This window comes from Tamandua tetradactyla, chromosome 2 (assembly GCF_023851605.1).
Source record: "Tamandua tetradactyla isolate mTamTet1 chromosome 2, mTamTet1.pri, whole genome shotgun sequence".
Classification (NCBI taxonomy): domain Eukaryota; kingdom Metazoa; phylum Chordata; class Mammalia; order Pilosa; family Myrmecophagidae; genus Tamandua; species Tamandua tetradactyla.
Genome location: NC_135328.1, coordinates 81062120 through 81088297, shown reverse-complemented (window position 1 = coordinate 81088297; position 26178 = coordinate 81062120). Strand labels below are relative to the sequence as shown.

The 26178-nt window shown below is 43.6% G+C and overlaps 1 long non-coding RNA gene across 2 annotated transcripts; it reads right to left on the bottom strand.

Annotated features, from left to right (window-relative positions):
- On the bottom strand, window positions 1-24386 carry LOC143660932 (uncharacterized). 2 transcript variants are annotated; one of them, XR_013164333.1, is made up of 6 exons: window positions 24158-24386; window positions 23856-23959; window positions 23284-23396; window positions 13258-13489; window positions 11306-11414; window positions 1-296 (listed from the first exon to the last, which is right to left on the bottom strand). It is a non-coding gene; the product is annotated as an uncharacterized LOC143660932 (long non-coding RNA). The 2 variants fall into 2 exon arrangements; XR_013164332.1 differs by having other exon boundaries at window positions 23856-24386.
- Between the last annotated feature and the right edge of the window lie 1792 nt (window positions 24387-26178).

The window sequence follows — 26178 nt, the reverse complement described above, 5'->3', positions numbered from 1 at the left end:
TATTATTGGGGCGCTGGTTCAACCACATGCTTTCTAAGTATCCCATAGATACTAAAAGCACAGCGTGTTTCTCCCCCAGTCTGCTCCTTTCCTAACCTGGAAAGGAGGAAAATATCAAGGTAGCAAACCTATCCTCTACATCTTTTCTGCCAAGATCAGCCTTCTAAAAACATAACAAGATCCTTTGAACGCAGCTCTGTTTTATCACAGGATCTTTACTGAAGTTTCAATCAACACGAGCAGCTGACAAAATAGGAGATTGCAGATTCGGCTGTACATTATGTATCCTTGTGAGTCTGGGGAAAAAAATCATAACATTAAAAGAAGAGAAAATAAACAGCCTCGGTTAAAAAACAAATGAATCCCACCAAACCGAGGAAGTCCTCTCGCACCCAGAGGAAGGCCTGCCGCGCGGCGTGCGGACGGCTGCCCCCGAGTGTGGAGCCTCATGGAGCTCATTACCATAAAATAAATAACCAGCTCACTTTTGTCACCCACTATGAGTGAACTCAAAACCTCAGGCCCATGTCCAAAGATTCCTTCTCCACAGGCCCAGCCAGCTATGGGTCAGGCTGACATCTCCATCAGGAGGCAGGGAAGGTACAACCCCTGTATCCAAAACTAAATCTTTTCCCCAGCCCAGCCTCTGGGCCTCTGCCCTGGATCTGAGCCCATGTTTCTTCCCTACCCCACCCGTTAAGAGAGTCAAGCACCAGTTTCTCCCCTTCATGGGTGCTGAAGGGAGGCACATTTTTCTCTTTCTTACCTACAGCTCAAGTTCTTTTTGCATGTCAGGCTGCTGTCCTGTTCTTTAAGACGGCATCCCTGGGTCTAGATAGGACAGGTGGTGCATGGAAACTATTGAAGAAAGGGATCCTGGGGGCTACAACCAACTAGCAGGACCTCTGCTTTTCACGGAAATGCCACCTCTCTTCAATATGACAGGGAGGGAGTAAAGGAGAGGGACATGCAACATTCTGCTCTCGGCATGGCACAGTAAGAACGCTGTGATAGAGAGCTGGGCTCTTCAGTTGTTTAGACCTGGATTTGAATCCCAGTTCTGTCATTAAAATCCATTGGCCCAGCACTTGGTAGGGCTTCCAACATGTGTATTGACAAAAGGAAAGGATGAAGAGGAGGAGGATGGTGAGGATGTGGTCCATGGGGGTACCCAAGCAATGGGGGATACACAGTAAAAGAAAGGTCAGCTTGATGTGGCCCCTTAGGGTGGCTTCTTGAAATAGAACTTTAACTGGGTATTGGACCAACAGATTAATACTAATGGGCAGATAGACCTGGAAAGACCCAAAGTAGGTCTTTGCAGATGAGGAGTAACGAGGACCAGGGCTAAGGCTCCGGGTATCAGGATAAAGGAGAGACACAGTGTTGGCAGGTCTCGGTGGGGATGCCCAACCACCCTAATCCACCAATGTCACAGTGGCCCTCAGGTCCTAGTCTCTGTCTTGGCATAAAGACTTCCCTGGAAGTTGCCCTGAAAGTACTGTTTCGCGCATTCTACTGGTTTGTATCTTAATCCAAGAGACTCTATCACTAGGCCAAGACTTTTTCCTGACATCCTTCCCCTTCTTTTGCTTCCTCAGATACGTGTTTCAAGGATTCTCTGACAGATGGTGGGGATGCAGAAGACCCCGTTCCCATGTGTCCTTAGCCCACAGAAGACAGACAAACTGCTTAAGAGACATGGCCAAAGTGCTGAGGACGCCAAGAGGACAATGTGCTCTCCACCATATAACTCATATAAGAAACACTTTTCAGAGTCTCTGTGCTCTCCACCAGTCAAGTGCAAGGAGATAAAAGAGAGGCTCCAGACGTAATTGTCAGAATTGCATGAGAGAAAGATGAGATCACTATTTATTCTATAGCAAGTGGGGGAAATAGAAGGGCCCGATTGGGTCTGACCAGGCTTCTTTGGAAGAGAAATCAGACTAGTCCAGCCACAGCTCCCCGTATGAGCACTTGGGCTTGCAAAAATCACAACAGAGTCCACACCACAGGCCTGGGATATAGGGTTCTTGGAAAGAGCTCCCCACTCTTCTAGCCATCTTTAGCTTCTAGACTTCCCTGAAGTACAGGAGGTACTTGTCCCTTGGCCCTAGGGAAGAGCTGTAAATTAGACCAAAACTGCAATTTATTCTTATAGGTAAACTGGGAGAATTGCCCCAGGGCCTGGGTAACCAATAGCCAACTTCCCGAATGTCTCAGGACAATCACAGCAAGTGATTTGCAGTATGAGAATGGAAATGATTTATCATTTTATCCTGCTGTTAAATCATTTGTAGTTTGTTATGGGACATGAGTGGGCTAGATGTTCCCCAGACTACATTCCTTTGTTTCGCCCCACCTCCCCCACCCCCCATGCCATTTGCAAACTGGTTATTTCAGGTGACAATTAACAGGAAATGATGGTAACAGCTCCAGGGTGGGCACTTTTCCTAGGTACTCTGTGTATTAAGTTTCAATTACTTATAGTCCCTGATCTAGGTCTCCAAAAGGAAATGAGCTTCCTCTGTAGTTGTCACAAAAAATCAGTTGTGGTTTTTTCTCCTGCCTCTTCTGTTTTACCTGCCAGTCTTCAAGCAAACTAAGAGTTAAACTAAATGTTCTCTGGGAGTCACATCTGTAAGAAACACATGTATTTCTTGCACAATCCAAACTGTAAAACACAAAGTCAGAAGCCAAAAGAATAAGAAGCAAATAAGAAATCCAAACAAAATGGTGTTTATTTGCCTTTTTCCCTTTAAGATGCTAACCCTGCATTATTGAGAATGTCCCAGGAAGGGTTCTCAGGTGGAAATGGAACAGAGCCAGCATTTCCTGCCTTGAATTTTCATTCATTCTCCTCTGAGGAACTTTGCTTCAGGTCCATGGAACGGGAGGTGTTGGTTTCCAGGGTGAGGTAAAAAACAGGGTCCAGCCCAGGCGGGCAGCCTGCAGGGGCTTCTGTTGGCTGCTGCCGCTGTAGCTGCCACGGCGTTTCTCCACTGCCTGTGCTAAGGCAGCAAGGATGTCTGTTTGAAGTCTGGTCTCTGGGAAGGAGACCCAAGAGAACATGAGCTGGGCTTGTGTGGATATCAAAGTCCAAATTAAAAATTTATTCCAGTGTTTGAAAAATTCCTGGCCAAAAACTTCATATGTATTAAAAAAAAAAAACAAATACAAAAGGCTTCCTTGTTTCTTCAGTGTCTCCAATTGAGGACTAGAGGATTTATTTCAAAAAAGAGAAAATAAAAGTGAGGCCAAATTGTTCCATAAATGGACCCAGGTCAGATGGTTTCTTAGCTAAATCTATAAGAAAGTAATCTGTTAAATCACTTTGGGCAACTAGAAAGCACTTGCGTTATTTATCATTTTTGAATCTTTTTTCCCCCTTTCCTATTACATAGCAAATCACTTGGCTCTTCACTGCTAGAGATGGAGAGTGAAGAATAAGAACGCTTCCTCTATTGCACACGACACCCAGCCCACGCTACTGCACAGAAAAGCAGAGATGAAGTTAAAAGAAAAGGAGGGGGGTGTTGTAAATTTGAGGAGTCGGGATGGCCAAACAAATATTCTAATACCAATTTTGAAATGATATACAACAAGAAAATAAAAGCCATCAGGCAAAACAGGGGGGAAATTAAATAAGGGAGAGTAAAAGTATAACCAATAAAATTAAGCCCAAGCCATTAATCAAATTTACAAAGGAAATACAACTAACTTATATGAAGCATTGTTAATGAAATATTGAAATGCAAGTTGGGAATAAGAAATCGGCTCCAACACACCTGGATGAAGGATCAGAAGGAATAGGATTGGTGATACCAGTTCAGATTGAAAGCAAATTGGATATATCCAATTCAGAAAGGAAGAGAGGGATAGAAACCATTTCAATAGAGAGAAGCAATGGAAGATATGAATGAAGACAGTGCCAGAACCACAAAGAGAGAAAGCCCCTGACAAAAGACAAATGCTAGGACTCAAATTTATGCAGGTCCTCTAGTCAGGGTTTTTGCTACCGTTGTTGTTTAAACAAGTTCTTTGAATTGACGTCCAATGTATACGTATATCCTAAATGTAAAATTTGATGGATTTTTTAGAGTGAACCCCCATGACTACCATTCAGCTTAAACTATGGATCCTATCACTCTGCAGCCACCATCCTCTCACACACCCATCACCATAGATTAGCTTTGTCTGCTTTTGAGTTCACAAACAGTCAGGCTTTTTCCATTCAACGCTATATGTATGATTCGTATCCACATTGTTGCATGTAGTGGTAGTTTGTTCATTTCATTGTTATGAACAATTGTAGGAATACGTCATCTTTTTTTTTATCATTTTACGGTTAATAGGCATTTGTGTTGTTTCTAGCCCTTGGCTAATAAAAATAATGCTGCTATGAAGATTCTTGTGCATGTCTTTTGACGCACTTGTATAAATATTTTTGCAGGTATATATCAAGGAGAATTGTTGGGCCCTAGAGTGTGCATATATTTAGCTTTATTAGCGGTGTGCAAGCAGTTTTGAAAAGCATTTGTACCTGATTATACTCCTGCTACCAGTGTGTGAGCATTCATTCCTGTTGCTTCACGTCCCCACCATTCCTAGGCATTGGCAATTCATCTGAAGTTGTATCCATACTGGTGGGTAGATGTGCTGATATTGAATTGTGGTTTTTAATTTTACATGATTAATGTTGAATCTTTTCATAAGTTGTTACCTATTTAGACATCTTTTTTTGGAAGGGTCTGTTCAATTATTTTTAATGTAATGCATTTCTCTTTTGTCTTGTTATTATATACGAAATCTCTCAATATCTGGGTTTAACTCCTTTGATTTATTTTTGGAAGTTTCTTCTCCCATTTTATGACTTGCTTTTTAATTCCCTTGATTATATGGTCCTGTTTTTCCTTTTCTTTTATTCTTTTAATGAGAAACTCTTAATTGTGCTTAATTTTAATGATAACTTTTGCTTGCAGTTAGTGCTTTTTATGTCTTATTTAGTTAATATTTCCAAGGTCATGAAGAAATTATATTCTGGGGGCTTTATTGTTTTACATTTTACATTTAAGTCTATGATCTATCTGTAATCGATTTTTATATATGATGCAAGGTAGAGGTCAAGGTACACTTTTTTAAATCCAATTAATCCAACCATTTATTTAAGAAGTCATTATTTCTACACTGCATTGCAATGGTGTCTTTGTTGTATATCAGTGATTTATATATGCAACTCTCTTTCTGGGCTCTCAGCTCTGCTCTATTCCATGGAACTATTTGTCTCTATTTACACCAATGCCGCACTGTCTTAATTACTGTTGCTATGAGTCTTGATGTCTCATAGTTCAAGCCCTTCAACGTTGTTGTTCTTCAATTTTGTTTTTTGTTTATTTATTTATTTATTTATTTAGCTACTTTTGACCCTTTGCACCTTCATGCTTAGAATCAATTTTCAGGAAGAAGGGAAGGAGAGAAGGAAGGGAGGGAGGGAGGAAAAAAGGAGGGAAGGAAGGAAGGAAGGGAGGGAGGGAGGGAGGGTATTAGTCAGGGTTCTCTAGAGAAGCAGAACCAACAGAAGATATCTGTAAATATGAGATTTATAAAGGTGTCTCACACAACCGTAGGGATGCAAGAGTCCCAAATCTGTAGGGCAGGCCATGAAGCTGGCAACTCTAATGAAGAGTCTTAACAAACTCCACAGGAAAGTCATACTGGCTGAAGAAGAAATGAAAATTCTCTCCTTTGAAAGTCTTCAAATGGTTGGATCAAATGCAACTGATTGTATTCTCTCCTTTGTGGAAGACACATCCTTAGTTGATCTATATGTAATCAGCCATAGATGCAATCAAAGGACTAATGATTTAATACACCAGCCTTACAGTTTATCAACCAGCCATAAAATATTCTTGCAATAATGGTTAGGCCAGTGCCTGCCTGACCAGACAACTGGGCACCATCACCTGGCCAAGGTGACACCTGAACTTACCACAGGAATGAAGGAAGGAAGTGAGGAAGGGAGGGAGGGAAGGCAGACAGGCAAAGATGCTGGGATTTGGACTAGTGTTGCACCAAGGCAATGAGCAATTTAGAGAGCATTGACATCTTTAAAATGTCAAGCCATCTAATTAATTAACATGGCATATCCCTTCTTTAATTTAAATTTTAAAAAAGACATTTCTGCAATTTTTTTCATTTTTAAACAGAAGTGCATATTTTGTTAAATTTATTTATGTCTAGGTAATTTATTTGGTAATGCCAATATAAAAGGTATCAAATTTATGAGATTATTTTCTAAAATTTATTGCAAGCAAGCATAAGAAAATAGTTGATTTTTGTATGTTGACCTTATAGTCATCAGTTTTGCTATATTTACTGACTCATTTTAATAATTCACTTGTAGATTCTATATATGAAGACTCTATGTATATAGTCATGTCCACCAATATCGGGATTATGCCTTCTTTTCTAATCCTTTAAGTCATTTGTTTCTTTTTCTTGTCTAGTTACCCTGGCTAGAATCTTTGGGATCCTGTTGGAATGAAGTGATGAGAGTAGACATCCTTGTCCTGTTCTGATCTCAGGTAGAAATTTTCCTATTTCATGATTAAATATAGGTTTATTGCACACACCATTTGCAGTAAGGAGTTCCCTTCTAGTTCTAGTTGCCTGAGAGTTCTAATTTTAATCATGATCAAGTACTGAGTTTTAGCAAGTGCTTTTTTTATCCAGTTATTGAGATGATTATGTTTTTTCTCTTTTATTCTGATACTATGTTGAATTATACTGATTGACTTTAAGTATTAAACCAACCTTGCATTTCTGGAATGAACTTGACTTCGTCATGTTTGATCCTTTTGGCATATCTCTCAATTTGATTTGTTAATATTTAGTTTAGGGATTTTACACCTATTTTGAAGAAAAAAATGACCTATAATTTTCTCTCATGTAATGTCCTTGACAAGTCTCAGCATCACAGTAATTCTGGCCTCATAAAATTAGTAGTGAAGTGTTTTCTCTTTTTTTTATTCCCTGAAAGAGTTCAGTAGCTTTCATACTATATTTTACTCACACCATCTGTATATTAAGATTGCTTTGTGGGGAATTTTAAAATATGAATTCAATTTCATTAATAATTATTTGAATATTCAAATTATCAATTTCTTCTTATATACATGTTTACATTTTTCTAAGAATTTATCCATTTCATCTCCATTTTTAACTCACTGGCAAAAAATTTTTCGTAAAATCCTCCTATGATTTTTAATATCAGTAGGTCTTTCTAGACTTTTACCTAAAGGATACATATATGTAAAAATCCACTATGAAATAAGAAAATTAAGAGAAATGCCAATGCAAAGGTATATGATGAGTTGATGCTTTAAAGCAAGAGAAATCATAATTGATTGCAATGCCCAAGAGAGACTTAAAGTAGGAAGTACTGGAATAAGCCTTGACGGAAAGGCAGGATTTTGACAAGTCTAGATAGAAGAAAAGACATTACTGGCATAAAAGGCAACCTTGAAATGGTCATTTGGACAAAGTATAGCATCCAATTGGGGAAAAGTGGGAAATCTGAAAGAAGGGAAGATCCTGAGTAGTAAGAGATTGAGTCACAAGCAATGAAAATACACCAAATATTTTGAATAGTTTAGTATTTTGATTATTTGGTAAATACGAAGAACAACGTTGAGGACAGACTCTAAGGTTCCCAGCCTGGTTGTGGGGAGGACAGTGATGACATTTCTAGAAGAAAAAGAAAGCAGGAGGAAGAGCATTCAGTGTTACGAACCAGCCTCAAGGTGAAAGCTGAAGCCAGGACAGCGTGTGAACTGCTCAGGGGGAAAGCAGGGTGAGGAGATAACCAGGCAGAGCCCAGCGGCGCTGAGGGGCTCCTGCTGCAGAGTGAGAAGAGAAAGGAGTCAGAGAGCCTACAAGAGAAAAGAGGATGGAGCCATGGAAGTCAAGGAAGCAGGCTTTCTAGGAGGGGGAGTGAATTGAGTCAGGCTCCCCTGTGAGGCCAGGAGCACGAGAAAGCCTTCAGACTTGGCATCTGGGAAATCACTGCTGATCTTTGTGGAATTTAAGGAACCGCGAGTGTTTGGTGACAAAGGGAAAGGAAGAGAGCGCTTTTCTTTCTTTCAGTAGGCAATTATTTATTGGCTTCTCTTCTATGCCCGGCACCCTGCAAAATGCTTGCTATTCAGTGGTAAACAAAACAGACGTGTCCCCTTTCCTACTGAGCTTAAAGCTAGTGGAGGAGGTAAACATTAAATAAATATGAAGAAATAATTCAAAATCTTGAAGAGGCTCAGGGAGAAAGAGCAGAGATTATGAGAGAACATAAGAAGGGGTCTGATTTAGATTGGAGGGAGGGGTCAGAGAATGCCTTCCCAAGGGCCGCGCGCAGGGGTATAAATGGATTGTGACGGTATTAAAACAACCAGATGAGCTTCTTGGGTGCTGTATTCAGGGAAATGTGAATTACTAAGCTCTAGAATTCACAGGGCTTCAGGACTCCGCAACTTTATATAATGCCCTAACCTCACTCGCCGTCGTACATTCATTTTCCCAGGCAAGAGGTAGCAGTCAGAAAGTTCTCAAATTAAAGAAAATTTGTAGCTTGAGGCAAAATTTTCTTCAAAATAACACGAAGAAGGCAAAACTACCAGAATTAAGTTACAATGTTGGGAGACAATGAAGGCTAATATGATTAATTGTAATTGTCATCTATAATGTATACTCGTAATCATATTGCTTCTAGAACATCTTCATTATCTTTCACTTTCGAAACACTTGAGTTTCCCAACAGACTTGGGAAGGGGCTTTTATTAGGCCCAGATCATCAATCCAAACCTTTTAAGGTAAGGGCGTTGCTACCCAAGAAGCCAAGGAGACATTTGCTAGCCTGGAAAGAAAGCAGTGAACTGTCATTAGCTTCTTCAATCTGTTTACCAGCCTGCCTGTCATTGGGTTAGACTGGCTACAGAATTAACACTCGGCCCTCTTTGTCTCCCAGCACCGTTCCCTCACAATGTGTTCTCAGCTGGCCACGGGGCAAGTCTTGCTTCATCCCAGAGCTAAGTTCCTGAGGGAAAAAAAGTCTAAATTAAATGTCATTTATTCAGTTCCATTTGAAATGAAGCCTGAGTTTCAAAGAAAGCCATATTCAATCCTTTTAAAAGCAGATATCCATCATCTGCTCTAACTGTTCTCAGAAATGCTGACTTGAAGAGTTTTAGCTCCCTTCTCTTATGACTTCATAATCAGGAAGGTATCTTCTCATCTCCTGTTCTCTCTTCAGAGGAGCAAGGATGTTCTAAGCAACTCTTTTCTCCCCAAATTCCACCAAGCCCTCTCTCTCTATAACCTCTGGCCATCCTTTTTCAGCCTTTATGTCCCCTGGCCACTGAGTGCTCCCCGGGATATCTGCAGCCATCTTCTGGTGTCACCTGGGCACCCTCTCTGTGGGACCCCTGGCCCCTGACGGTCATGGCTGGCCCGTGCCCCTCGGCCTGTTGGTGCAGGACCCTTTGGAAGCCACAGGGACAACTTACCAGTGACCAGGGGCAGAGCAGCTGTATCAACTCAACTTTGGGAAGCTCAAGTATCCAGTGATCTTGGCTGTGTGGAGTTTGAAATTAAGCCCAACATATTACTCATGGCAAAACCAGGGTCCAGCCAAGTTAAATAGAGCACTCCCCGAAACATTCACGGACTGATTAGAGAAGGAAGCTCCGATCTGAGGAGAGGCTATTTTGTGCCTGCCTTTATTATTACTTTTTTTAACGCAACAAGATCTCCACAAGTGAGATGGGAAAAGTAGAAGCCATAAAGGACGATATTTATTCATTTAAAAAATCTTAGACCTATAACCATATGCCATGGCCCTCTAACTTCATAATAATTATTGAGTCTGCCTTTGTCCCGAAACTATACTGACTGTTTTATTTGCATTACCGAATTTATTCTTCATGATAACTCTATAATGTAGGGACTACTGCTCTCCCCCTTAGCAGATGGGGAAGTTGAGGCACAGAGAGGATAAGCACACTCCATAGGCAGTCGGCTTCCATATTCTTCCCTGCTCTTAAACAGGGGTTTTCATGAGGAGAAGACCTCAAGAGAAAACTGGAGTATTAACCCCTGGGCCTGTGGATGGAAGCTGGTTTATGATGGAGAGGAATCTAGGGCAAGACACGCCCCATTGAACCAAGCAGAGCTTCGGTTTGCTGATTATTTTTCAACCAGTGGGAGTTCATTGACTTAGAGGAAGAACGAGGAATCATTTAATGGACTTACAGAAAATATTTTTTTTTTCATTTTTTTTTTTCTTTAACAGAACGGTTCAAATCTTCCCAAACCATGGTTCAATCCCTGGAACTGTTTCAGGAGACCCAAAGCTAGGTCCCCCTGTCCCCCCTGGCCAGTCTCTGACCAGGGTGCCTGCAGTGCCCTTTGCAGCTGCACGTCCACGCCGACATGTTTATTAGCGCACTGAGAATCTCGTCTCTCAAAAAGCCCCGGGAATTAGATTGTTTTCCACACTGAAAGTTTTCATTTGAAAAATAACCCTCTTTGTTTAGCTAATGAAAAGGAGGGGCTGCTGCTTGCTTCTCAGGCTGGGTAAGAATTCCATGGGCAGTAATTCTATTTCTCAGTGGAAAATGTTTCATTTTATTCATGTTGTTTTGCAGACTGGTCCCTGCCCGGCCCTTCCTCCAAGGACCACACATACATACACGAGCACACTCACCCATGCACAGTGAAAGGTTTTCCACCCTTCCCCGCTGGGAGCTGGGGATGGCTGCATCCTCTTTCCAACACCTGCAGAGCAAGAGCGAGGTGGGCCAGTGGCCGACACCCGGCCAGAGGCATCCCTGCCTGTGCAGGAACACAGCTTGTTCCCAGGCTGCACTCTCAGCCCCAGAGGCTGGGTGGGCCACGGAGGAAGAGAACTGCACTCCAGACCTCTCTCGTTTCTGTGCATCTCCATGTCAAGCAATCCTCTCACACGATGGATGGGGTGGTCTGTAACATTCCCTCCTCATGAGGTTAGCATGCAATGGCGATAAACACAGTCCGTCATCGTTAGACTCACTGCGCGGCCAGCATGGGGCTGAGGGGTCTGGCCCGCGCCAGTGAAGCCAAACATGGCCCCAGGAGGCAACTTAGTTGGAGCGATGAAAAAGCACTGGACGTGCAGATTAGACAGGCCTGCTCTGTGCTCAGCCCACGGGCCAGTGGCTGCTTAACTGCTCTTGAGATTTAGTGCCCATGACAGTGAACAGGGAAAGTTATTTACCTCACAGGGGTGTCCAGTGCCACGGATGATGCTTGTCACACAGATGTTCAAGGAACGTCTTCTTCCTTTGTTCTCTGTAAACCGGCCATCTTCCCTCTCTCTAGTCTCTCTACATAGGAAAGATACATCTGCTTAGGCGTGTGGCTTACACCCCATCTGCCTCTATGAGCGAGGGGATGGGCACATGACTGCCACGTTCTTCTCCAACTCTGTCCAAACAGACATCTAGAAGATCCTCATACCTTAAACATAAAGAGAGGGTCAGCTATTGGCCTGAGGTGTATGAGTAACTTTGAAAGTAGATAGGAATGGCGTGAAACAAATTTGTCATGTATTTGTCAGGTCATGTTCAGTTTTAAGTGTTGGAAACCCTCTTTTACATTACCTTAAGCAAAGAAATGAATAAGCTCTTTATTGGTTCCTAGAACTAAGACACCCCGGGGTAGAGCTTCAGGTGGTGTTGGACACACAATGCCATACTGTGTTGTTAGGGCCAGCAGGCTCCGTCTCTCTCTCTGTCTCTCCCCCTCCCTTGCTCCCTTACGCTCTAGTAAGAGACACTCTCTCTTACTTCTGATTAGTCTCCAATGCCCAGTTTAGCACCCTGGCAGAGAGAGAACTCGACATCTCTCAACATCTGTATATCAAAACCAGGGAAGAGTCTAGTTGGCCAAAGCTTGGGCCTATCCCTGGCTAGAGGATAAAATACTATACTTTCTTTGAGGTAGTTAACCAAATGTGTGTTGTGCCTGCCCTATGCTAAACACCCTTCTAGCCAGAGACAACACAGCAGCGACAGGACAGACAATGCCCTGCACCCAGGGAGCTTACAGCCTTATGAGAGGCCAACACTTGAGTTGAATCTTACTGCCTCCTGTTGTGCTTCCTCAGGAGCCAAACAGAAGCATAGCCTCCTCTCAGCTCACAAAGAAACCAATTTCTTTGCAAAATTAACAGAAAGTCACCAAATACAATTGTATGTGCTGAAGTTTCCCACAGTAAGATGAACACACAGCATGTGCACGCCTCCTCCTCTATAGTCCTCTTTGCCTATTGAGTGGTACCCCCTCTAGAGCTGCACAACTGACAGTACCACCAGCCGCAAATGGCTTGGGCCTTAAGGAGGCATCACCATAGAAAACTTGTACAACCATCCGACACATAAGAATGCAAACTCTTTCCATCACAGGTAGGGGCACTCAATGACCCTGCAGCCCTTGGCTCTTCTTATCTTGGCTGCAGGAGGTTTCCAGCAATAAGAATTACCTGCCTCTTACTTAGTTGTCAATTATTACTGAGGTACCTATGGAGACCTTAATGAAACAAGAGTTCTTTCTAAGGGGAAAATATGTTATAATATAACATATCTATTAGACTCATTATTTGTCCTTCGATCACAAAAAGAAAAAAAACTGGGTTACCCTATGACCAATGATATGAAATCAAATCAACTATATACCCTATCTGAGTCTCCTATAGCAGGCACTACAGTTTCAAATGAGGGGAGAAAAATGGCTTCCCCCCAATTTCTTCATTTGGAGAGGTCAGTAGACTTGTATTTCTTGATGATTGGGATGAGTGACAAAGTGGGAAGGAAGTTTCATCACATATAATACTTTCACTATTGGGCGCTGAGTATGTGTCAAATCCTGGATAGATAAACACAAATAATTCAGAGTCTCCACCTCGTGGACAGGGTGGCTGGTGCAGGGGCCGACACGTAAACTGGCCCCCACGTGCCGGTGGTAAGCGTTCTGGGAGAGACAAGCAGGAGGGTTTACAGTAGGCCCTAGAGATCATGGTAGAGATGTGTCATTTTCTCCTCATCTCAGAGTGGCTGCCTTGAACCCCAGATGGAGCCTTGGCTGGAAGCTGGGAGGTTTTGGAGAGAGGAGGGGATGGGCTGTCAGGCCTCGGGGCAGTCTGAGGCTACTCTTGTTAAGCACACTTACCCTTTGAAGGACTGCGGTGGTGTGTGCCAAGCATCTCCAGGGCTTCCGGGAAAATCATTACTTTTATTGTGCTTCTTACTGTCAGGTCCTCTGAAATTCGCATGGACTCATCTTATGATTTCAGGTTGTCCCCAAAGAGAAACTCAGGAGTCAGTGATGAGTACAGCGGGAGAGGGAGATGACAGCTGATCTCAAAAAGACACATCACCACAATCACAGAGAGGCTGTGAGCCTATGTAGGAGGAAGGTAACGGGGAGTGTGTGTCAGGAGCGGCCAAGTGGATACACGACGTAGGTGCTCTGCCCAGGTCCCCCTCTCCCCACCAAGTTATGCCTTTAAAATCTAGGAAAGATGTCCACATTCTCTCCCAGATCCCACAGTACGCACCCACCCACCCAACAGCCACCTTTGCTGATATTCCACTAACTTCACCCTGGGTTCCCATCGGCTGGCTGTTGCTTCATAGTTCATGCAGAATGTGCAGCTTCCCAGGAGACCAAAGCATGCCCTGCATTCTGATGAATGCAGCCAGCTCTGACACCAGCACCTTCAGCGCATGCCTAATGAGGAGGCTGCGCAGGGCCTGCTGCAAACTTGGATTGGGGTGACAGCAAGGCAGTGAGGGTGTGCCCTGGGGCAAGATGACAGGTGCCTTTTAAAACACTGTTCTATCACCAGATACTGCAAATATGGACCAATTCAAATGATACCAAGAATGGATCAGAGCCTCAGATAAGGAGCAATTCAGATCAAGGAACAGGCTTGGAAAAAGCATAAAATTCAAAGAACAAGGAGAAGCTGCAAAGACTAAGAGAAGGTTGAAGGTCGCTCGTATTTCATATTTCAGGGCTGCTGCGTACTGTAGTGTTTCTTCTGGTGCAGATTCTTCAAGTTTCCTTAGAGACCACCTCATTATCTAAAAGATCCTGCTGAGCAGAAATTTTTCCTTTCCTTAAAGGCTCATCTACCTTAATTTGACACATTATTCCTTGTTTTGCCAGGCTTTATCAGGATAAACAGATCCTTGCTTCCCTGGAATATAGGGCATTTATACTTGAGGGTGGAGGAAACCCCTACCATCAACATCCCAAAGCTATGAGGATGCAAATGACAGTGCAACATCTGCACTGCCCCTACCTAGCACTTCTCCTAAGCCTCATCCCATTTGGTCATCCCAACAACCTGATGAGGTTGGCGAGGCTGGTTCCATTTTACAGATGAGAAAAGCAAGGTTGAGGGAGGTTTATCCAAGACCACACCTCAGACCAAGGTCTTAGGCATGGCTCAGCCTTCATTACGTCCAAACGAGCTGGTATCCATTAAAAGCAATGCCCACCATTCTACCTGAGTGTATGTGTAATGAGATAGCAGAACATGATTCCCAATAAATTTAACTTAGATATAATGTTAGGAAATAAAACTTTTACATTCACACACACAAAAAAAAGTCATTATTTACACCATGGAGCTTAACAAATTTTTTTTCTATAAAACTTTCATTTTTGTCATCCCCATCTGTGTGTGCACGTGTGTCTGTGTGTGTCTGTGTGTGTGGGGGGGGTTATGGGGTGGGATTCATAGCAAACCGTCACTGAATGCTTCCTATGTGCCATAATAAGTATGCTTATTATCTCATGCCATCCTCCTGATATTGTCCCACTCTGCAGATGAGGAAGCTGTTAGGAAGCTAACAGGCCAAAGCCCCAAAGCTTGCTAGTGACAGAACAAGAAGCTGTCTGACTCGAGACTCCATGCTTTTAACCCCTGCAGATAATGCTCTTATTAAGCCACTCTGCCTTACAGACTCATCATATAAATACACATTCAATATAATTCAACTCCCCATTGTTTTCTAGCATCTCTGCTCTTCACATCCTCATCCCACTGAAGAGCTGGGTTCTTGACTTCCCATGCGGATATCTGCACTTTTTATTCTGCGGAATTACGTTTTACTAAGTTTGTTTTTCATGCTTCTTTAGATTTTTCCATCCTTTCTAAAAACATCAACAATTCCCAGTTTAAAAGTATACATTAATTTTTTGTTGTTGCCACTGAATATTTTGGAGTTAGAACCATAGTGTTTTAGAACAGGAGGAAACCTTAGCAGTTGTCCACCCTCACCAGACTTCTAAAGCAGAAATTTCCACGGCAACATCCCCACAGGAGGTCATCCAGTCTCCCCTTATACATCCTCAACAATAGAAGGCTCGCTGCACCCAAGGCACCTCAGCCCCTTCTTGGGCATCTGAGTTGTTAGAGGGATGTTCCCTGTGCAGCCTCCTATTGAATCTGCCCTGCCCGACATGCCTACCCCTGGTCGGCAAGAGGCTGGCATTTACCCAGGCTGGCTTCAGTCCCTCTTCCGCGAATCAGCCCTGCGGTGCTGTCCCAGAGGCCTCTCCCTTTCTGGCTTAACAACCTCCAGCTTTTTCCCAGACTTCTCAGTCCTGGGAACTCTTCTGAACACACTCTCGTCTTTGTCAGTGCCCTGAAAGGTTGGCACCCGGCCAGCTGGGGACAGGGCAGTAGCTGCCTTGGGCCTGCCACTGTCCTCCACGTAGGCTCCGGTTGAATTGACACTCTGGCTTCCTACGGGTGGAGAGGGCAGCTTGTCATATTGATGACAAAAGTCTGGTAATCCTCCCAGGTCTCTGTCACCACTTTTAAAACTGGGCTCCCCGTCCAGTGTTATGTAATTTGATTCCTTTTCCAGAACATCAGTGAAACAACCCTGGCCATGGAGAAAACCTTTTGGCACTCTATTGGAAATCTCCCATCTGGGTTTGAGGCAGTACCATGTATTTGTGGGTCTTTCAGACACTTTCCAATTCCTATTGCTGCAAACCCTTTCCTAGTCTTCATATCAAATCCTTCACAAACATGAAGATAGATTAAGCAGCTCGAAGTCACCTCATTTGCTAATCCTGAAACTGAAATATTAGATGATAGCAAGTTTGTTTGGCAAGCTCAGTTTTTCATAAACATACCATGTTAACTTCTCATTGTTCTGTCCTCCTCAAGATACTCACAGATCCTTTCTTTCTTAAGATTCCTTTCATTTTCTTGCAAAATATTGAAATTCCCAGTTCTATGTTTTCCCTGGATTTTTTCCCTGGATTTTTTCCAGGGAAATCATGCTTTCCTATTTTGGAAATTGGTCCCACATGTCTTTTAATATTTCTGATAAATCTCCTGATCATGATCCATTTTTTATTTATTTAATAAGTGAGCTTCTTAAGTAATTGTTTTGATTAGTTTCTAACCTGAGAGGGGAGGGAAGGTGGGTCACTCAAACTACCAAACCGTGCTATTTTCAAGAGTACCTTTTCTAAACAGGTTTTCTTTATAGGACTCTAAGAACTAAGGCAGGGACAAACAGAAAACAGGAAATGAAAACAGGTGAAACAAGTAGCAGGGTTAAAAGGAAAATGAGCCAATTCTGTTTTCTAAAATTCTTTTTGTGCAAATATGTATTGGAGAAATCTGTAAGGAGTTCAGAGTGGAAGATGCCAAGGAACAGGGAGGAGAAATGTAGGGTGGAAGTGGGATTAAGGAGGGACATGAAGTGCCCTGACATACGAAAATGAAATAACTGATACCACTCCTAGAAATATCTGTGTCCTCAGCACAGGCCCTGACACTTCCAGACAAGGCCTGGAGTCTCTGGAGAGCAGCGTGTCCCTAAAGCATTTAACAAGTGTGGTAGGTCATTCACACCCCCTCCTCTATACAGTAAGTTAATTTTTAGGAATAAGTGTGTAATATTCAGTAATACTTATTTTGATATGTTATTTAGTTGTAAATCTAACAATTTTTTTGAAAAGGAAGTTTCAATCAAAAATATTGTTCAAATCAGCAAAATATTTCAAGTGTGAACAGCAATTTACTCTTACTAAAACTTATACTTCATATTGAATGTCATTTAATATTGCTAGTACTTCCAGTTTACTTGAATGTACTGCTCTCTAACAATGTATCTCACAGGTTGTACTCCATTTCAGTGTTTTAAATTTTAAACCCGAATGAAAACTCTAAGAGGTCACATAAGATGAGAGAATTGATAAAACCCAAGTTCTGGTTCTTCCTTAAGTCACTGTACTAGCACTGCTTTTCAAATCTATTGCTTAAGTGCAAGGATGTGTTATATCACAGCAGTTAGAGGCATAAACCTCACCTAAAGTGAGCTCCACCGATTCCAGACTGCACGAATTTACTCCCAAAGGGAACATGCTTAGCTGCGTCTGCGTATATCAGAGACGGACTGGATGGCTGGGAGTTTCTGAGCTGACTTCCACGTGGAATGCAATGTTTTAAAAGTGGGAACCACTGCATGTGTGCGAACATGTATCATTAAAACCCAGCAGTAACTGTGACAGTTATTGAAGTCAGACCAAGATATTTTTGTTGGGGACGGGGAGGTAGCAGATGGGGAAGTATCTTATCACTGAAAATATTTAGAATCACTGATGCCTAGTGATAATAAAACTAGACCAACAACACCTCTGAACCTGCCTGGGAACCGGAAAGTCCGGGACGATGTAAAGTGGCATGGCATACTCATCTAAGGCCAGAGTACTGCCGCAGGCAGGGTTGAATTAGGGCCCGAACTAAGAATTTGGATTTGTTTCTGCTGTTAAATTACGATGCCTGGTCATTTCATTTCACAAAGTGACGCCTTGTGTCTTTAGGCCTGCAAATATCTGCAGAGCACCACTGTCATGAGCTGCCCGGGGGCCAATCCCTGCTTTGTGTCTCCGTGTGTTGCTTCTCCTCTGCCCGTCCCCTGCAGGTACCACAGGGCTCAGCACACTTCAAGCCCACTGTCAACGTCTGTCGATGGACAGATTTCTCTGGCACCTTCTAGAGTTTGAAAGCAACTCATTCAGTCTCTGCTGTTTGAACACAGGGATTGCATCCTCCTCCTCTTTTGTTTACTACCTACACTGGTGGGCTTGTGTTTTCTCTCACGTGGTTATATAAGACTCTTGATTCTCTGCAACTCCATTAACTCACCTTCACTCCTTTCTCGACTTCCACCGTCTCAGAGACCAACACCGGGGAAGGTGGGACGGCTGGAGGCAGAAAGAAGCCCCAGTTGGATCCATCCGTGGCCATACAGATGCCTGTTCCTGGTCCCCCCGAGCATGGCGAAGTTTTCCTATTATGTTTACAAAATGGAAGTGACATCCACACAGGTGTCCGCGGTCACGTGGGAGTGGCCAGGCTGGCCGGAAGACGTGCCCCGGCGGAAACTTCACTGTCTTGTCTGCCTTCTTTGGGGGAATATTCAGCTCTGTGAGTTGGAGCACTGCCTCCCGCCCACCTCCACACCCCTCAGTTTAGTTCTTCATTAAAAGAAGGTCCACTGAGGGGCTTAAACACAAAACTCCCTATAATGGTGAATACTCAGAATTACTTTCCACCTGATACTGCTTCATTTAATTGGACTAAAGCAGGCTCCCCTGGCTCTAGGCTCCCTTGAAATCATGCCCAAATTTGCCTGGCTCCTGCGCGGGCCTGAGAAAACACACGGCAGGTGCTCCGGGGAGCATGAGCCGGGCTCCCATGAACTGTAATGGTTGCTGCATGACTGATTTCCCAACTCCTCAGCCCTCCTGCTAAATCCCAGGACCCTCCCTGCTTATGCAAAGAGCAAGCTCCCCTGTGCCGTCTTATGAAGAAGTGGTAGAGCAATTTCATTTAATATTGCTAGTGCTTCCATTAACCTGAGTATATTGCTCTCCATCCTCAATTTAAGACTCCCTCTTTCTCTTGATTATCAGAGATTATCTTGATTATCAGAGTGCCTGAATGTCCTCCCCAGACCTCTAAGCCAGCCTGGAATAAGTTGATGATCAAAGCTACAGTTCCTCGAATTTTCTGGCTTCAAAGTAATGCAACTTTCCTGTTCCCTGTCCTGGAGGCTGTGTAACCCTCCTGGATTCTCCACTTGGCACCCGATGGAGGGCCCTCTAACAGGCCCGGGTGTTCCCTGTGCTCTCCTTTGCCCCTACCTTCCTTCCTCTATCCATCCACCCATCCATCCATCCATCCCTCCATCCATCCAAACTTCCTTTTTCTGTTATTGTTGTTGAGATCTGTGAAACAAACAAGCCATTTTGGAGCTTTGCAGTGAGGCAAGGAGAAGTTTGTTAATGAATTATTTTGAACCTGCTTGGTTAATACTTAGATACCTTTGTGATCCTATGTGATCGGTTGATTCAACCATTAATTCATCAAACATGTACTATGTTGCTACTACGTGCCAGGAATTCTTCTAGGTGCTGTTGATGAAGCATGTGTCAAACTAGTAAAGGCCCTGCTTTTGTGAAACGTATATTCTAGTAGGTGGAGGTGGATAATGAGCAAGTAAAATTACAGCAGGTGATGATAAGTGTTTGAAAAAAATAAAGCAGGACCAGAGGCTGGAGCAAGGTGGGGAGCCCATCTGAGAGCTCTGGGCATATGCACCTTTCTTCAGATGGTAGGGGATTCACCGCCCACCAACATGAAGGGTGTTCATTGTGGGGGGTGTTGAGCTGAGAACACCCTTTTTCAGGACAGCAGGACTGGAGGATTCCTGAGCCAACTCCCCTCAGCCCCTCATTACTTCCTCAGATGTTGGTTATAAACCAACAGTCCCCTCTGAGCTTGCAGAAGATGGAGCGGGACCCTCATGAGCACCAACCCCAAGGTTTCCTCTGGAGGTCAGCCCCGTGGGTGGGGAGTGAGGCATCGACCAACTACAGAAAGCCAAACGTGATGCGCCCCGTTCCCTCCTGTCACTCCCGCCAGAGCCCCACGTGCTACCAGCACGCATCCGCTGAGCTCTTGGGAAAGGCCATGGTCCCCCAGCCCTTGTGGGACTGAATTAAGTTGTCTTATCAAGGTCGTTGCTGGTTGTATTCGTGGGCTGCAGCTGGATGCCTGCTGGATGTTGATGCCCTCAGGGGAGGCGCCACCGCTGCCTGTCTGAAGGAGTGCACAGCCCTAAGACCTGACAGAGACTGGGAATTATGGAGTCAAATGCTGAGAGGGGAGGACAAGCATCTAAGAAAAAGAGGCCAGTCACGTGCTGGGCAAGGCAAGGGTGGGGCCTGGAGCAGGAGAAGAATCACGAGCCTTCCGTGAAGATGGGCTTCTAGGCCTCTGCGTGTGGCTGAAAGGGAGCCAGACCAAGCTCTACTGTGGCCAGACTTCGGTGTGAATCCTGACTCCTCTAGTTTCTAGCTAAAAGGTTTTGGGTAATCTCCTAAACCTCTCTGAGCTTTAGTGTTCTCATTGGGAAAACGAGCCAACCACAGCTTACTCGGGATTAAAAGGGAAAAATAAACACATATGGACAGTGCTGGGCACTTGTCACAGAGCTCATCACTGCATTGATGACCATAACTATCATTTCCTGGAATGGTGTTTAAGTGGGTAGATAGCCTTCTTTTTTTGGAGATGTTTATTAGAGAATTCAAGGCTAAAATATTATGATTTTAATGGTAAAATATCAATATTTAATTTACTTTTAAATGTTCCAAAAATATATTATGATGCAAATAAGGACCTTTCTCCCTTCCCTGGGGAACCTCTCTCACCAGCACAACTCTTTCTCACTTTTATTCAAAATACAGGTAATGTCACTCATTGTCATGGTTTTAGAAACCATCTACATAGCCAGCAACTCCAAGTTTGTATCTCCAAATCAAACCTCTCATTGGAGGTCCAGACTCAGGAATTTGACTGTGAATTTGACATCTCAGGTTTAATATATCCTAAATGGAAGCTACCCCTACCCCTAACCCAGCTACTGCCCCTCCACCCCCACCCCACCTTTCTAGCACCACTATTCATCCAGATGTTTGAGTCAGAAACCTGTGGGACATCCTAATCCTGCCTCTTTCTTCACTCCCCACATCCAGTCTATCAGCATTCCCTGTTGATTTCACCGTGAAGATCCAATCCAGCCCCCTCCTGCCAACCCCAACATTGTCAAGCTCTGGCCATCCCTTCTGGGATAGCAGCCTATAAATTAATCTCCCTGCCCCTGCTCTTGCCTCCTTGTAATCCATTCCCTGCATAGGCAGCCAGATCTTTTAAAAGCATAAGGCAAATCATGTCGCTTGCTTAAAACAATCAGTAACGTCCCTGTGCATGCAATTAAGCCCTAATGCCTTCCCTCCACCTACAAGACCACGCATGATTTCCAAGCTCTTTCTCCACCTTCTTCTTACCCCACTCTCTCGCCGTCTCCACCCTCCAGCCACACTAGCCTCCTCCTCATTTCTCCAACGAGCTGATCTCTTTCCCTCCTTCAGGCTTTTGGGTAGGCTATTCCCTCTAAATTGAATTCTGTGCCCATGTACGGCTCTCTCTCTCTCCCTTTGTCTTCCCACGTCCAGCTCTTTTCCATACTTCTACTTCCATTTCACATCTTCAGAGTGTTCTTCTATGACAGCCTAAATCTCAAATAAGCTCCTCCGTCATTCTCTGATGGCACCCTGATCTTTTAATCTTCATAAAGGGAAGGATTATTTATTACCAATGTGTATCCAGAGCCTGGCATGGTGCTCTCAAAATATTAGTTATATGAATGAATTAATTAAAAATTCCATTGTCCTTATTTTAAATTCCCATCTCTGTATCTCACACTTGATTCATGGCAATAGGTACCAGGCCACACCATTCTGCCACCCTCACTGTGATCACAGAGCCCCTCTTTATGAAACCCTACTCCTCTCCAACCCTTCTTATCTCCGCCCGTCCCTCCAGCCCATCTCCCCTCTGCCCCACCAGCCTTCCAATGCCTTTGAAAGGCAGGTTGGCTGGCCTGGCAAATGAAATGGTACCTTGACTCCAGTACACTGCTGTGCCGTTTTGTACATGTGTTAGTACTATGCGTTTCATATATAATCTTATGTTCCTCTTACAACGACTGACTGTGTTTGCCCATCCAACAATTCCTGCAAAGTAGAACCAAGCAGACGTTAACGGCAGACTGTGGGTCATCGTTAACTCATGCGGGGGCCTCCTAAGAGGCCTTCTCCTTGCACTTTTAGAGGTGGTTTCCTGCTGATGCCGGGGTCGACATTCGGACCGGCTTTGAACATGGCAGTTCCTCCCATCCCAGGGTGACTCTGGCTTTCCTATCAGCGTCTGCACTAATGAGAAGTGAATGCTGCACTCGCAGGGCTCACTCTGAGGTCGCAATTACGTAAGGATTATTAATGAAGCAACAATGTCAAAATTGTGTGAAATCAAACTCAGATTTAAGTACTTAAAATAAACAGATATAAAGTAACAGATGTCCCGTTTTGTTCTCAGATGATTTCATCCCTTGTTAAAAATAAATGTCTGGCTTGAAAGGAATAAAAAAAATAAAAGGGAACTTTACTTCCATGTTAAAAATTAATTGAATCCAGAGGTTGGTAAGGCAACTAAGTGGTGCTCCTTTTTTTTTTTTTTCTTAAGGCAAAGACATATTTGTGTTGATTTTTATTTCAGCAAGTAATGAATTCATTGCACAGCCTCAACTTTGATAGACCAAGTTCTCGTCCTTTGAAACCCAAAGGGAAAATTTCTCCATCGTTATTATGTAGATAAGAACGGGGCCCAGTGCATCTATCTGAGAAGAATTTAGTTCCATGCTAAACCCCAAAGGATGCAACAGCAGAGACTTCTAAAATCAGAAGTCCTGATTGTCATTCTTTGCAGCCATCAGAATCCCATGGAGGGTCCTCACCTTGGAATTTCAGGGTGGAATTCCCGGAGAAGACTCCTACTGAAATTAGTAATGGGAAAGGCAAATTAGGTCATCGTGTCCGTCCCCCTGCCAGCTTCCTACACTGTGGTTAATTTTTTCCTCCTTTGATCTGACACATTTTAAATGTTTCAAGAGATGGAAATTGCACCCGTTGTCTCCCTCCTGAGTTGCACAGCCTACTGAAGTTACGGGACTCAATTTTCTGCCTGTGAGACTCTGTGGAAATTCTTCCAAGAGTGAAGGTTGTTTGTGGGTTGGGGGGGGCTGCACTTACCTCTCCCCAATTTCTCCTGATTGTTCTGGTTATGTCCCAATTCTTAGGCATCAAGACACCAATGTGTTATAAATCCGGAGGAATGTTCTTCTGTCCAAAATCACGAAATGGCCCTGGGAATATTCAAAGGAAATAATTTATTTGTGGAATCTTGAGTACAAACGCAAGGGATTGATATTGATGCCCTTGAATAAAATATGGGGTAGCACACAGCCCTGATGCCAGCTTTCTGTGCAACAGAGTTACATGTAACAATATTTGTTGGAGGAGGTTAATAATCTAGATAGGAAACCACATGTTTCCAGGAAGAAAACATGTATCTCTAAGCTGTTAACTGATTAGAAAAGGAAAATACTTTATATTTCAGAATGAATTTCAAAAATTGCTCTGATTTCAAATTCCCACCTCTAAAACCACACATAAAAGAACCAACATTGGATTAACAATTAAAGGCTGAAGCTGTTGTATCTAAGCCAGAAGGATCTGGGTGAATATTTCATGTAATAGGTAGAGTAGGAGGCGGGGATAGGTATGGCAGGCTGGCTCCTCTTGCCTCAAAGCACACCCCCTACCTCTCAGAGATAACACTTAGTGCGATGAAGGGCACAATGGGCTGGGAGAGAGGTCCGGGGGCTCAGTCTGGTTTTGCACAGTTCATCCCTTCACTTCTCTGCCCCTTATCCATAGGGAAAGGGAGTTGGATTAAATGTTTGCCAAAGTCTTTCCTGCCCCAGCGTGTTAGAATTTTGTGGCAGACATGGCTGTTGTCAATTCCGCATCCACCCTCCTCTCCTATTTACTAGCAGACCTCGATTTTAGTTTTGAGAGTCACAATGCCCAACTACTAAAAATGAATAAATATTAAAGAGCTTACTTCCCAGCCTCCCTCTCAGCTGGGCCCGGTCATGTGACCCAGTTCTGGCCAATGAGGTGCTGGCAGGAGTCCCTGGGGAGGGGGCTCCTTTGTCTGTGTCCCCTCCCTCTTCCCCTCCTTCCTCCTTCCCTGACAGCGGCCGTGAGGACGGACAGAGCCGTGCTGTCTTGCAGCAATGGGGATGGGCAGACAAGAAGCTTGGTCTGTGATGACCTTATAGAGCCGCCATGCAAGTCCTGGACAGAAAAATAAATACTTGTTTTTTGGTTTCTTGTTTGTTTTGGGGTCTGTTGGAGCAAATAAACACCTGTACTTGTTTAAGACACTGTTATGCTTTCTGTTACAGTCAAATGTATTTTTAATGAATACAAAAATTCCACATTACTCATTCCTTTTAATGAAGTGCTGAGGGCCAGTGTTCAAATACAAATGCTCTTTGGGAGGGGAACATATTAACTTATAACAAGTCACTGACATCTAGTTCAGGTCCGTCTATCAAAATAGCCAATTGGGATAGCTTTCCCAATGTGACTGTGTGATTGCGAAAACCTGTGTCTGATGCTCCTTTTATCTACCTTATCAACAGATGAGTAAAACATATGGAATAAAAATAAATAATAGGGAGAACAAATGTTAAAATAAATTTAGATTGAAATGCTAGTGATTAATGAAAGGGAGGGGTAAGGGGTATGGTACGTATGAATTTTTTTCTGTTTTCTTTTTATTTCTTTTTCTGAATAGAGGCAAATGTTCCAAGAAATGATTATGATGATGAATATGCAACTATGTGATGATATTGTGAATTACTGATTATATATGTAGAATGGAACGATCAAAAGTTAAGAATGTTTGTGTTTGTTTTGGTGTTTTTTGGAATTTAAAAAAAAATTTTTTAATTAATTTAAAAAAATAGCCGTCAGGTCCAACAGCAGGGGCTAAAGGGCTAGACTAGGGGTCAGATGGATTTTGCTGGGCTGGGAGGTGTGACATTCCATCAGCAAAGTTCTGATGTGGAAGGAACGTCCCTGAAGAGGCCTGACCGTGAGTTAATCCTGGGTCCTGGGGTGAAGGGTGCTGGAGGAGGTGGGCAGAGCTTGAGGAGACATGCAGAAAAGTTATGGAGAAAGCCATATTCTTCTTTTTGGGCTTGTCTCTTGCAGAGAAAGCTTCAACCCTGGGAAGCACCGTAAGGTATTGGGGACCCACAGAAACTACTCTCTCACATATAGAAGGGAGGTGGGAGAGTTTCATAAGAATGTCCTTGGCGGCTTAGAATTTAGTTCTGATCACAGTTCAAGCTCCCTGAGAATGGACTTCCTTACCCCACTGCCGCTTCTTCACATCTCACCGTCTTCCAAGAGCCAACTCAAAGTCCAGAATCCTGCTCTGACCCCATTAGTTTCCAGAACTCCCACAGCATGCCTTGTGCTGGGCTTTCCTTCTCATCCCTCTGAATGCACGTGTCCCACCTCCTTTCTGGTGTGGACATCCCCTTAGGGCCTCACTTGACTCTTACTTGTCTTAGTATTTCCGACAGCTCCTAACACCTCTGTGGCCTTTTTTAAAGCAAACATTTGCAGAGTGCTCACTGGTTGCCAGTGAGCATTCTAAGCTATTTATATGAATCAACTCCTTCAGTTCTCCATCATCTGGATCACCCCACCCTTGCCCAGGGGTGCGGCCCACCTGGTTGCCCCAACACAAAAGGACCCCCCATCTGCTGTGCAATCACCTTGGGCCCATGACCTGTTCATCCCAATCCCTCCTCTTCCCTCAGACCCTCACTCAAGGTCACCTCCTTGCTTCTCCTGCCAACAGCACCCTGCTCTCAGCTAGTTGTGCTGTTAAAAGATATATCTGTCCTATGAAGTTGCTAATGACGGAAATGGCTACATCATGAGGCCAGAAATTAGGGGTTCTGGAGAAAGGTCAGATCAGGAAGACTCCACGGTTTAGCACCTAAACTATCTTGATATAATGGATTATCTTGATAAAATAATCCAGATTGGAGGTGTATAGGG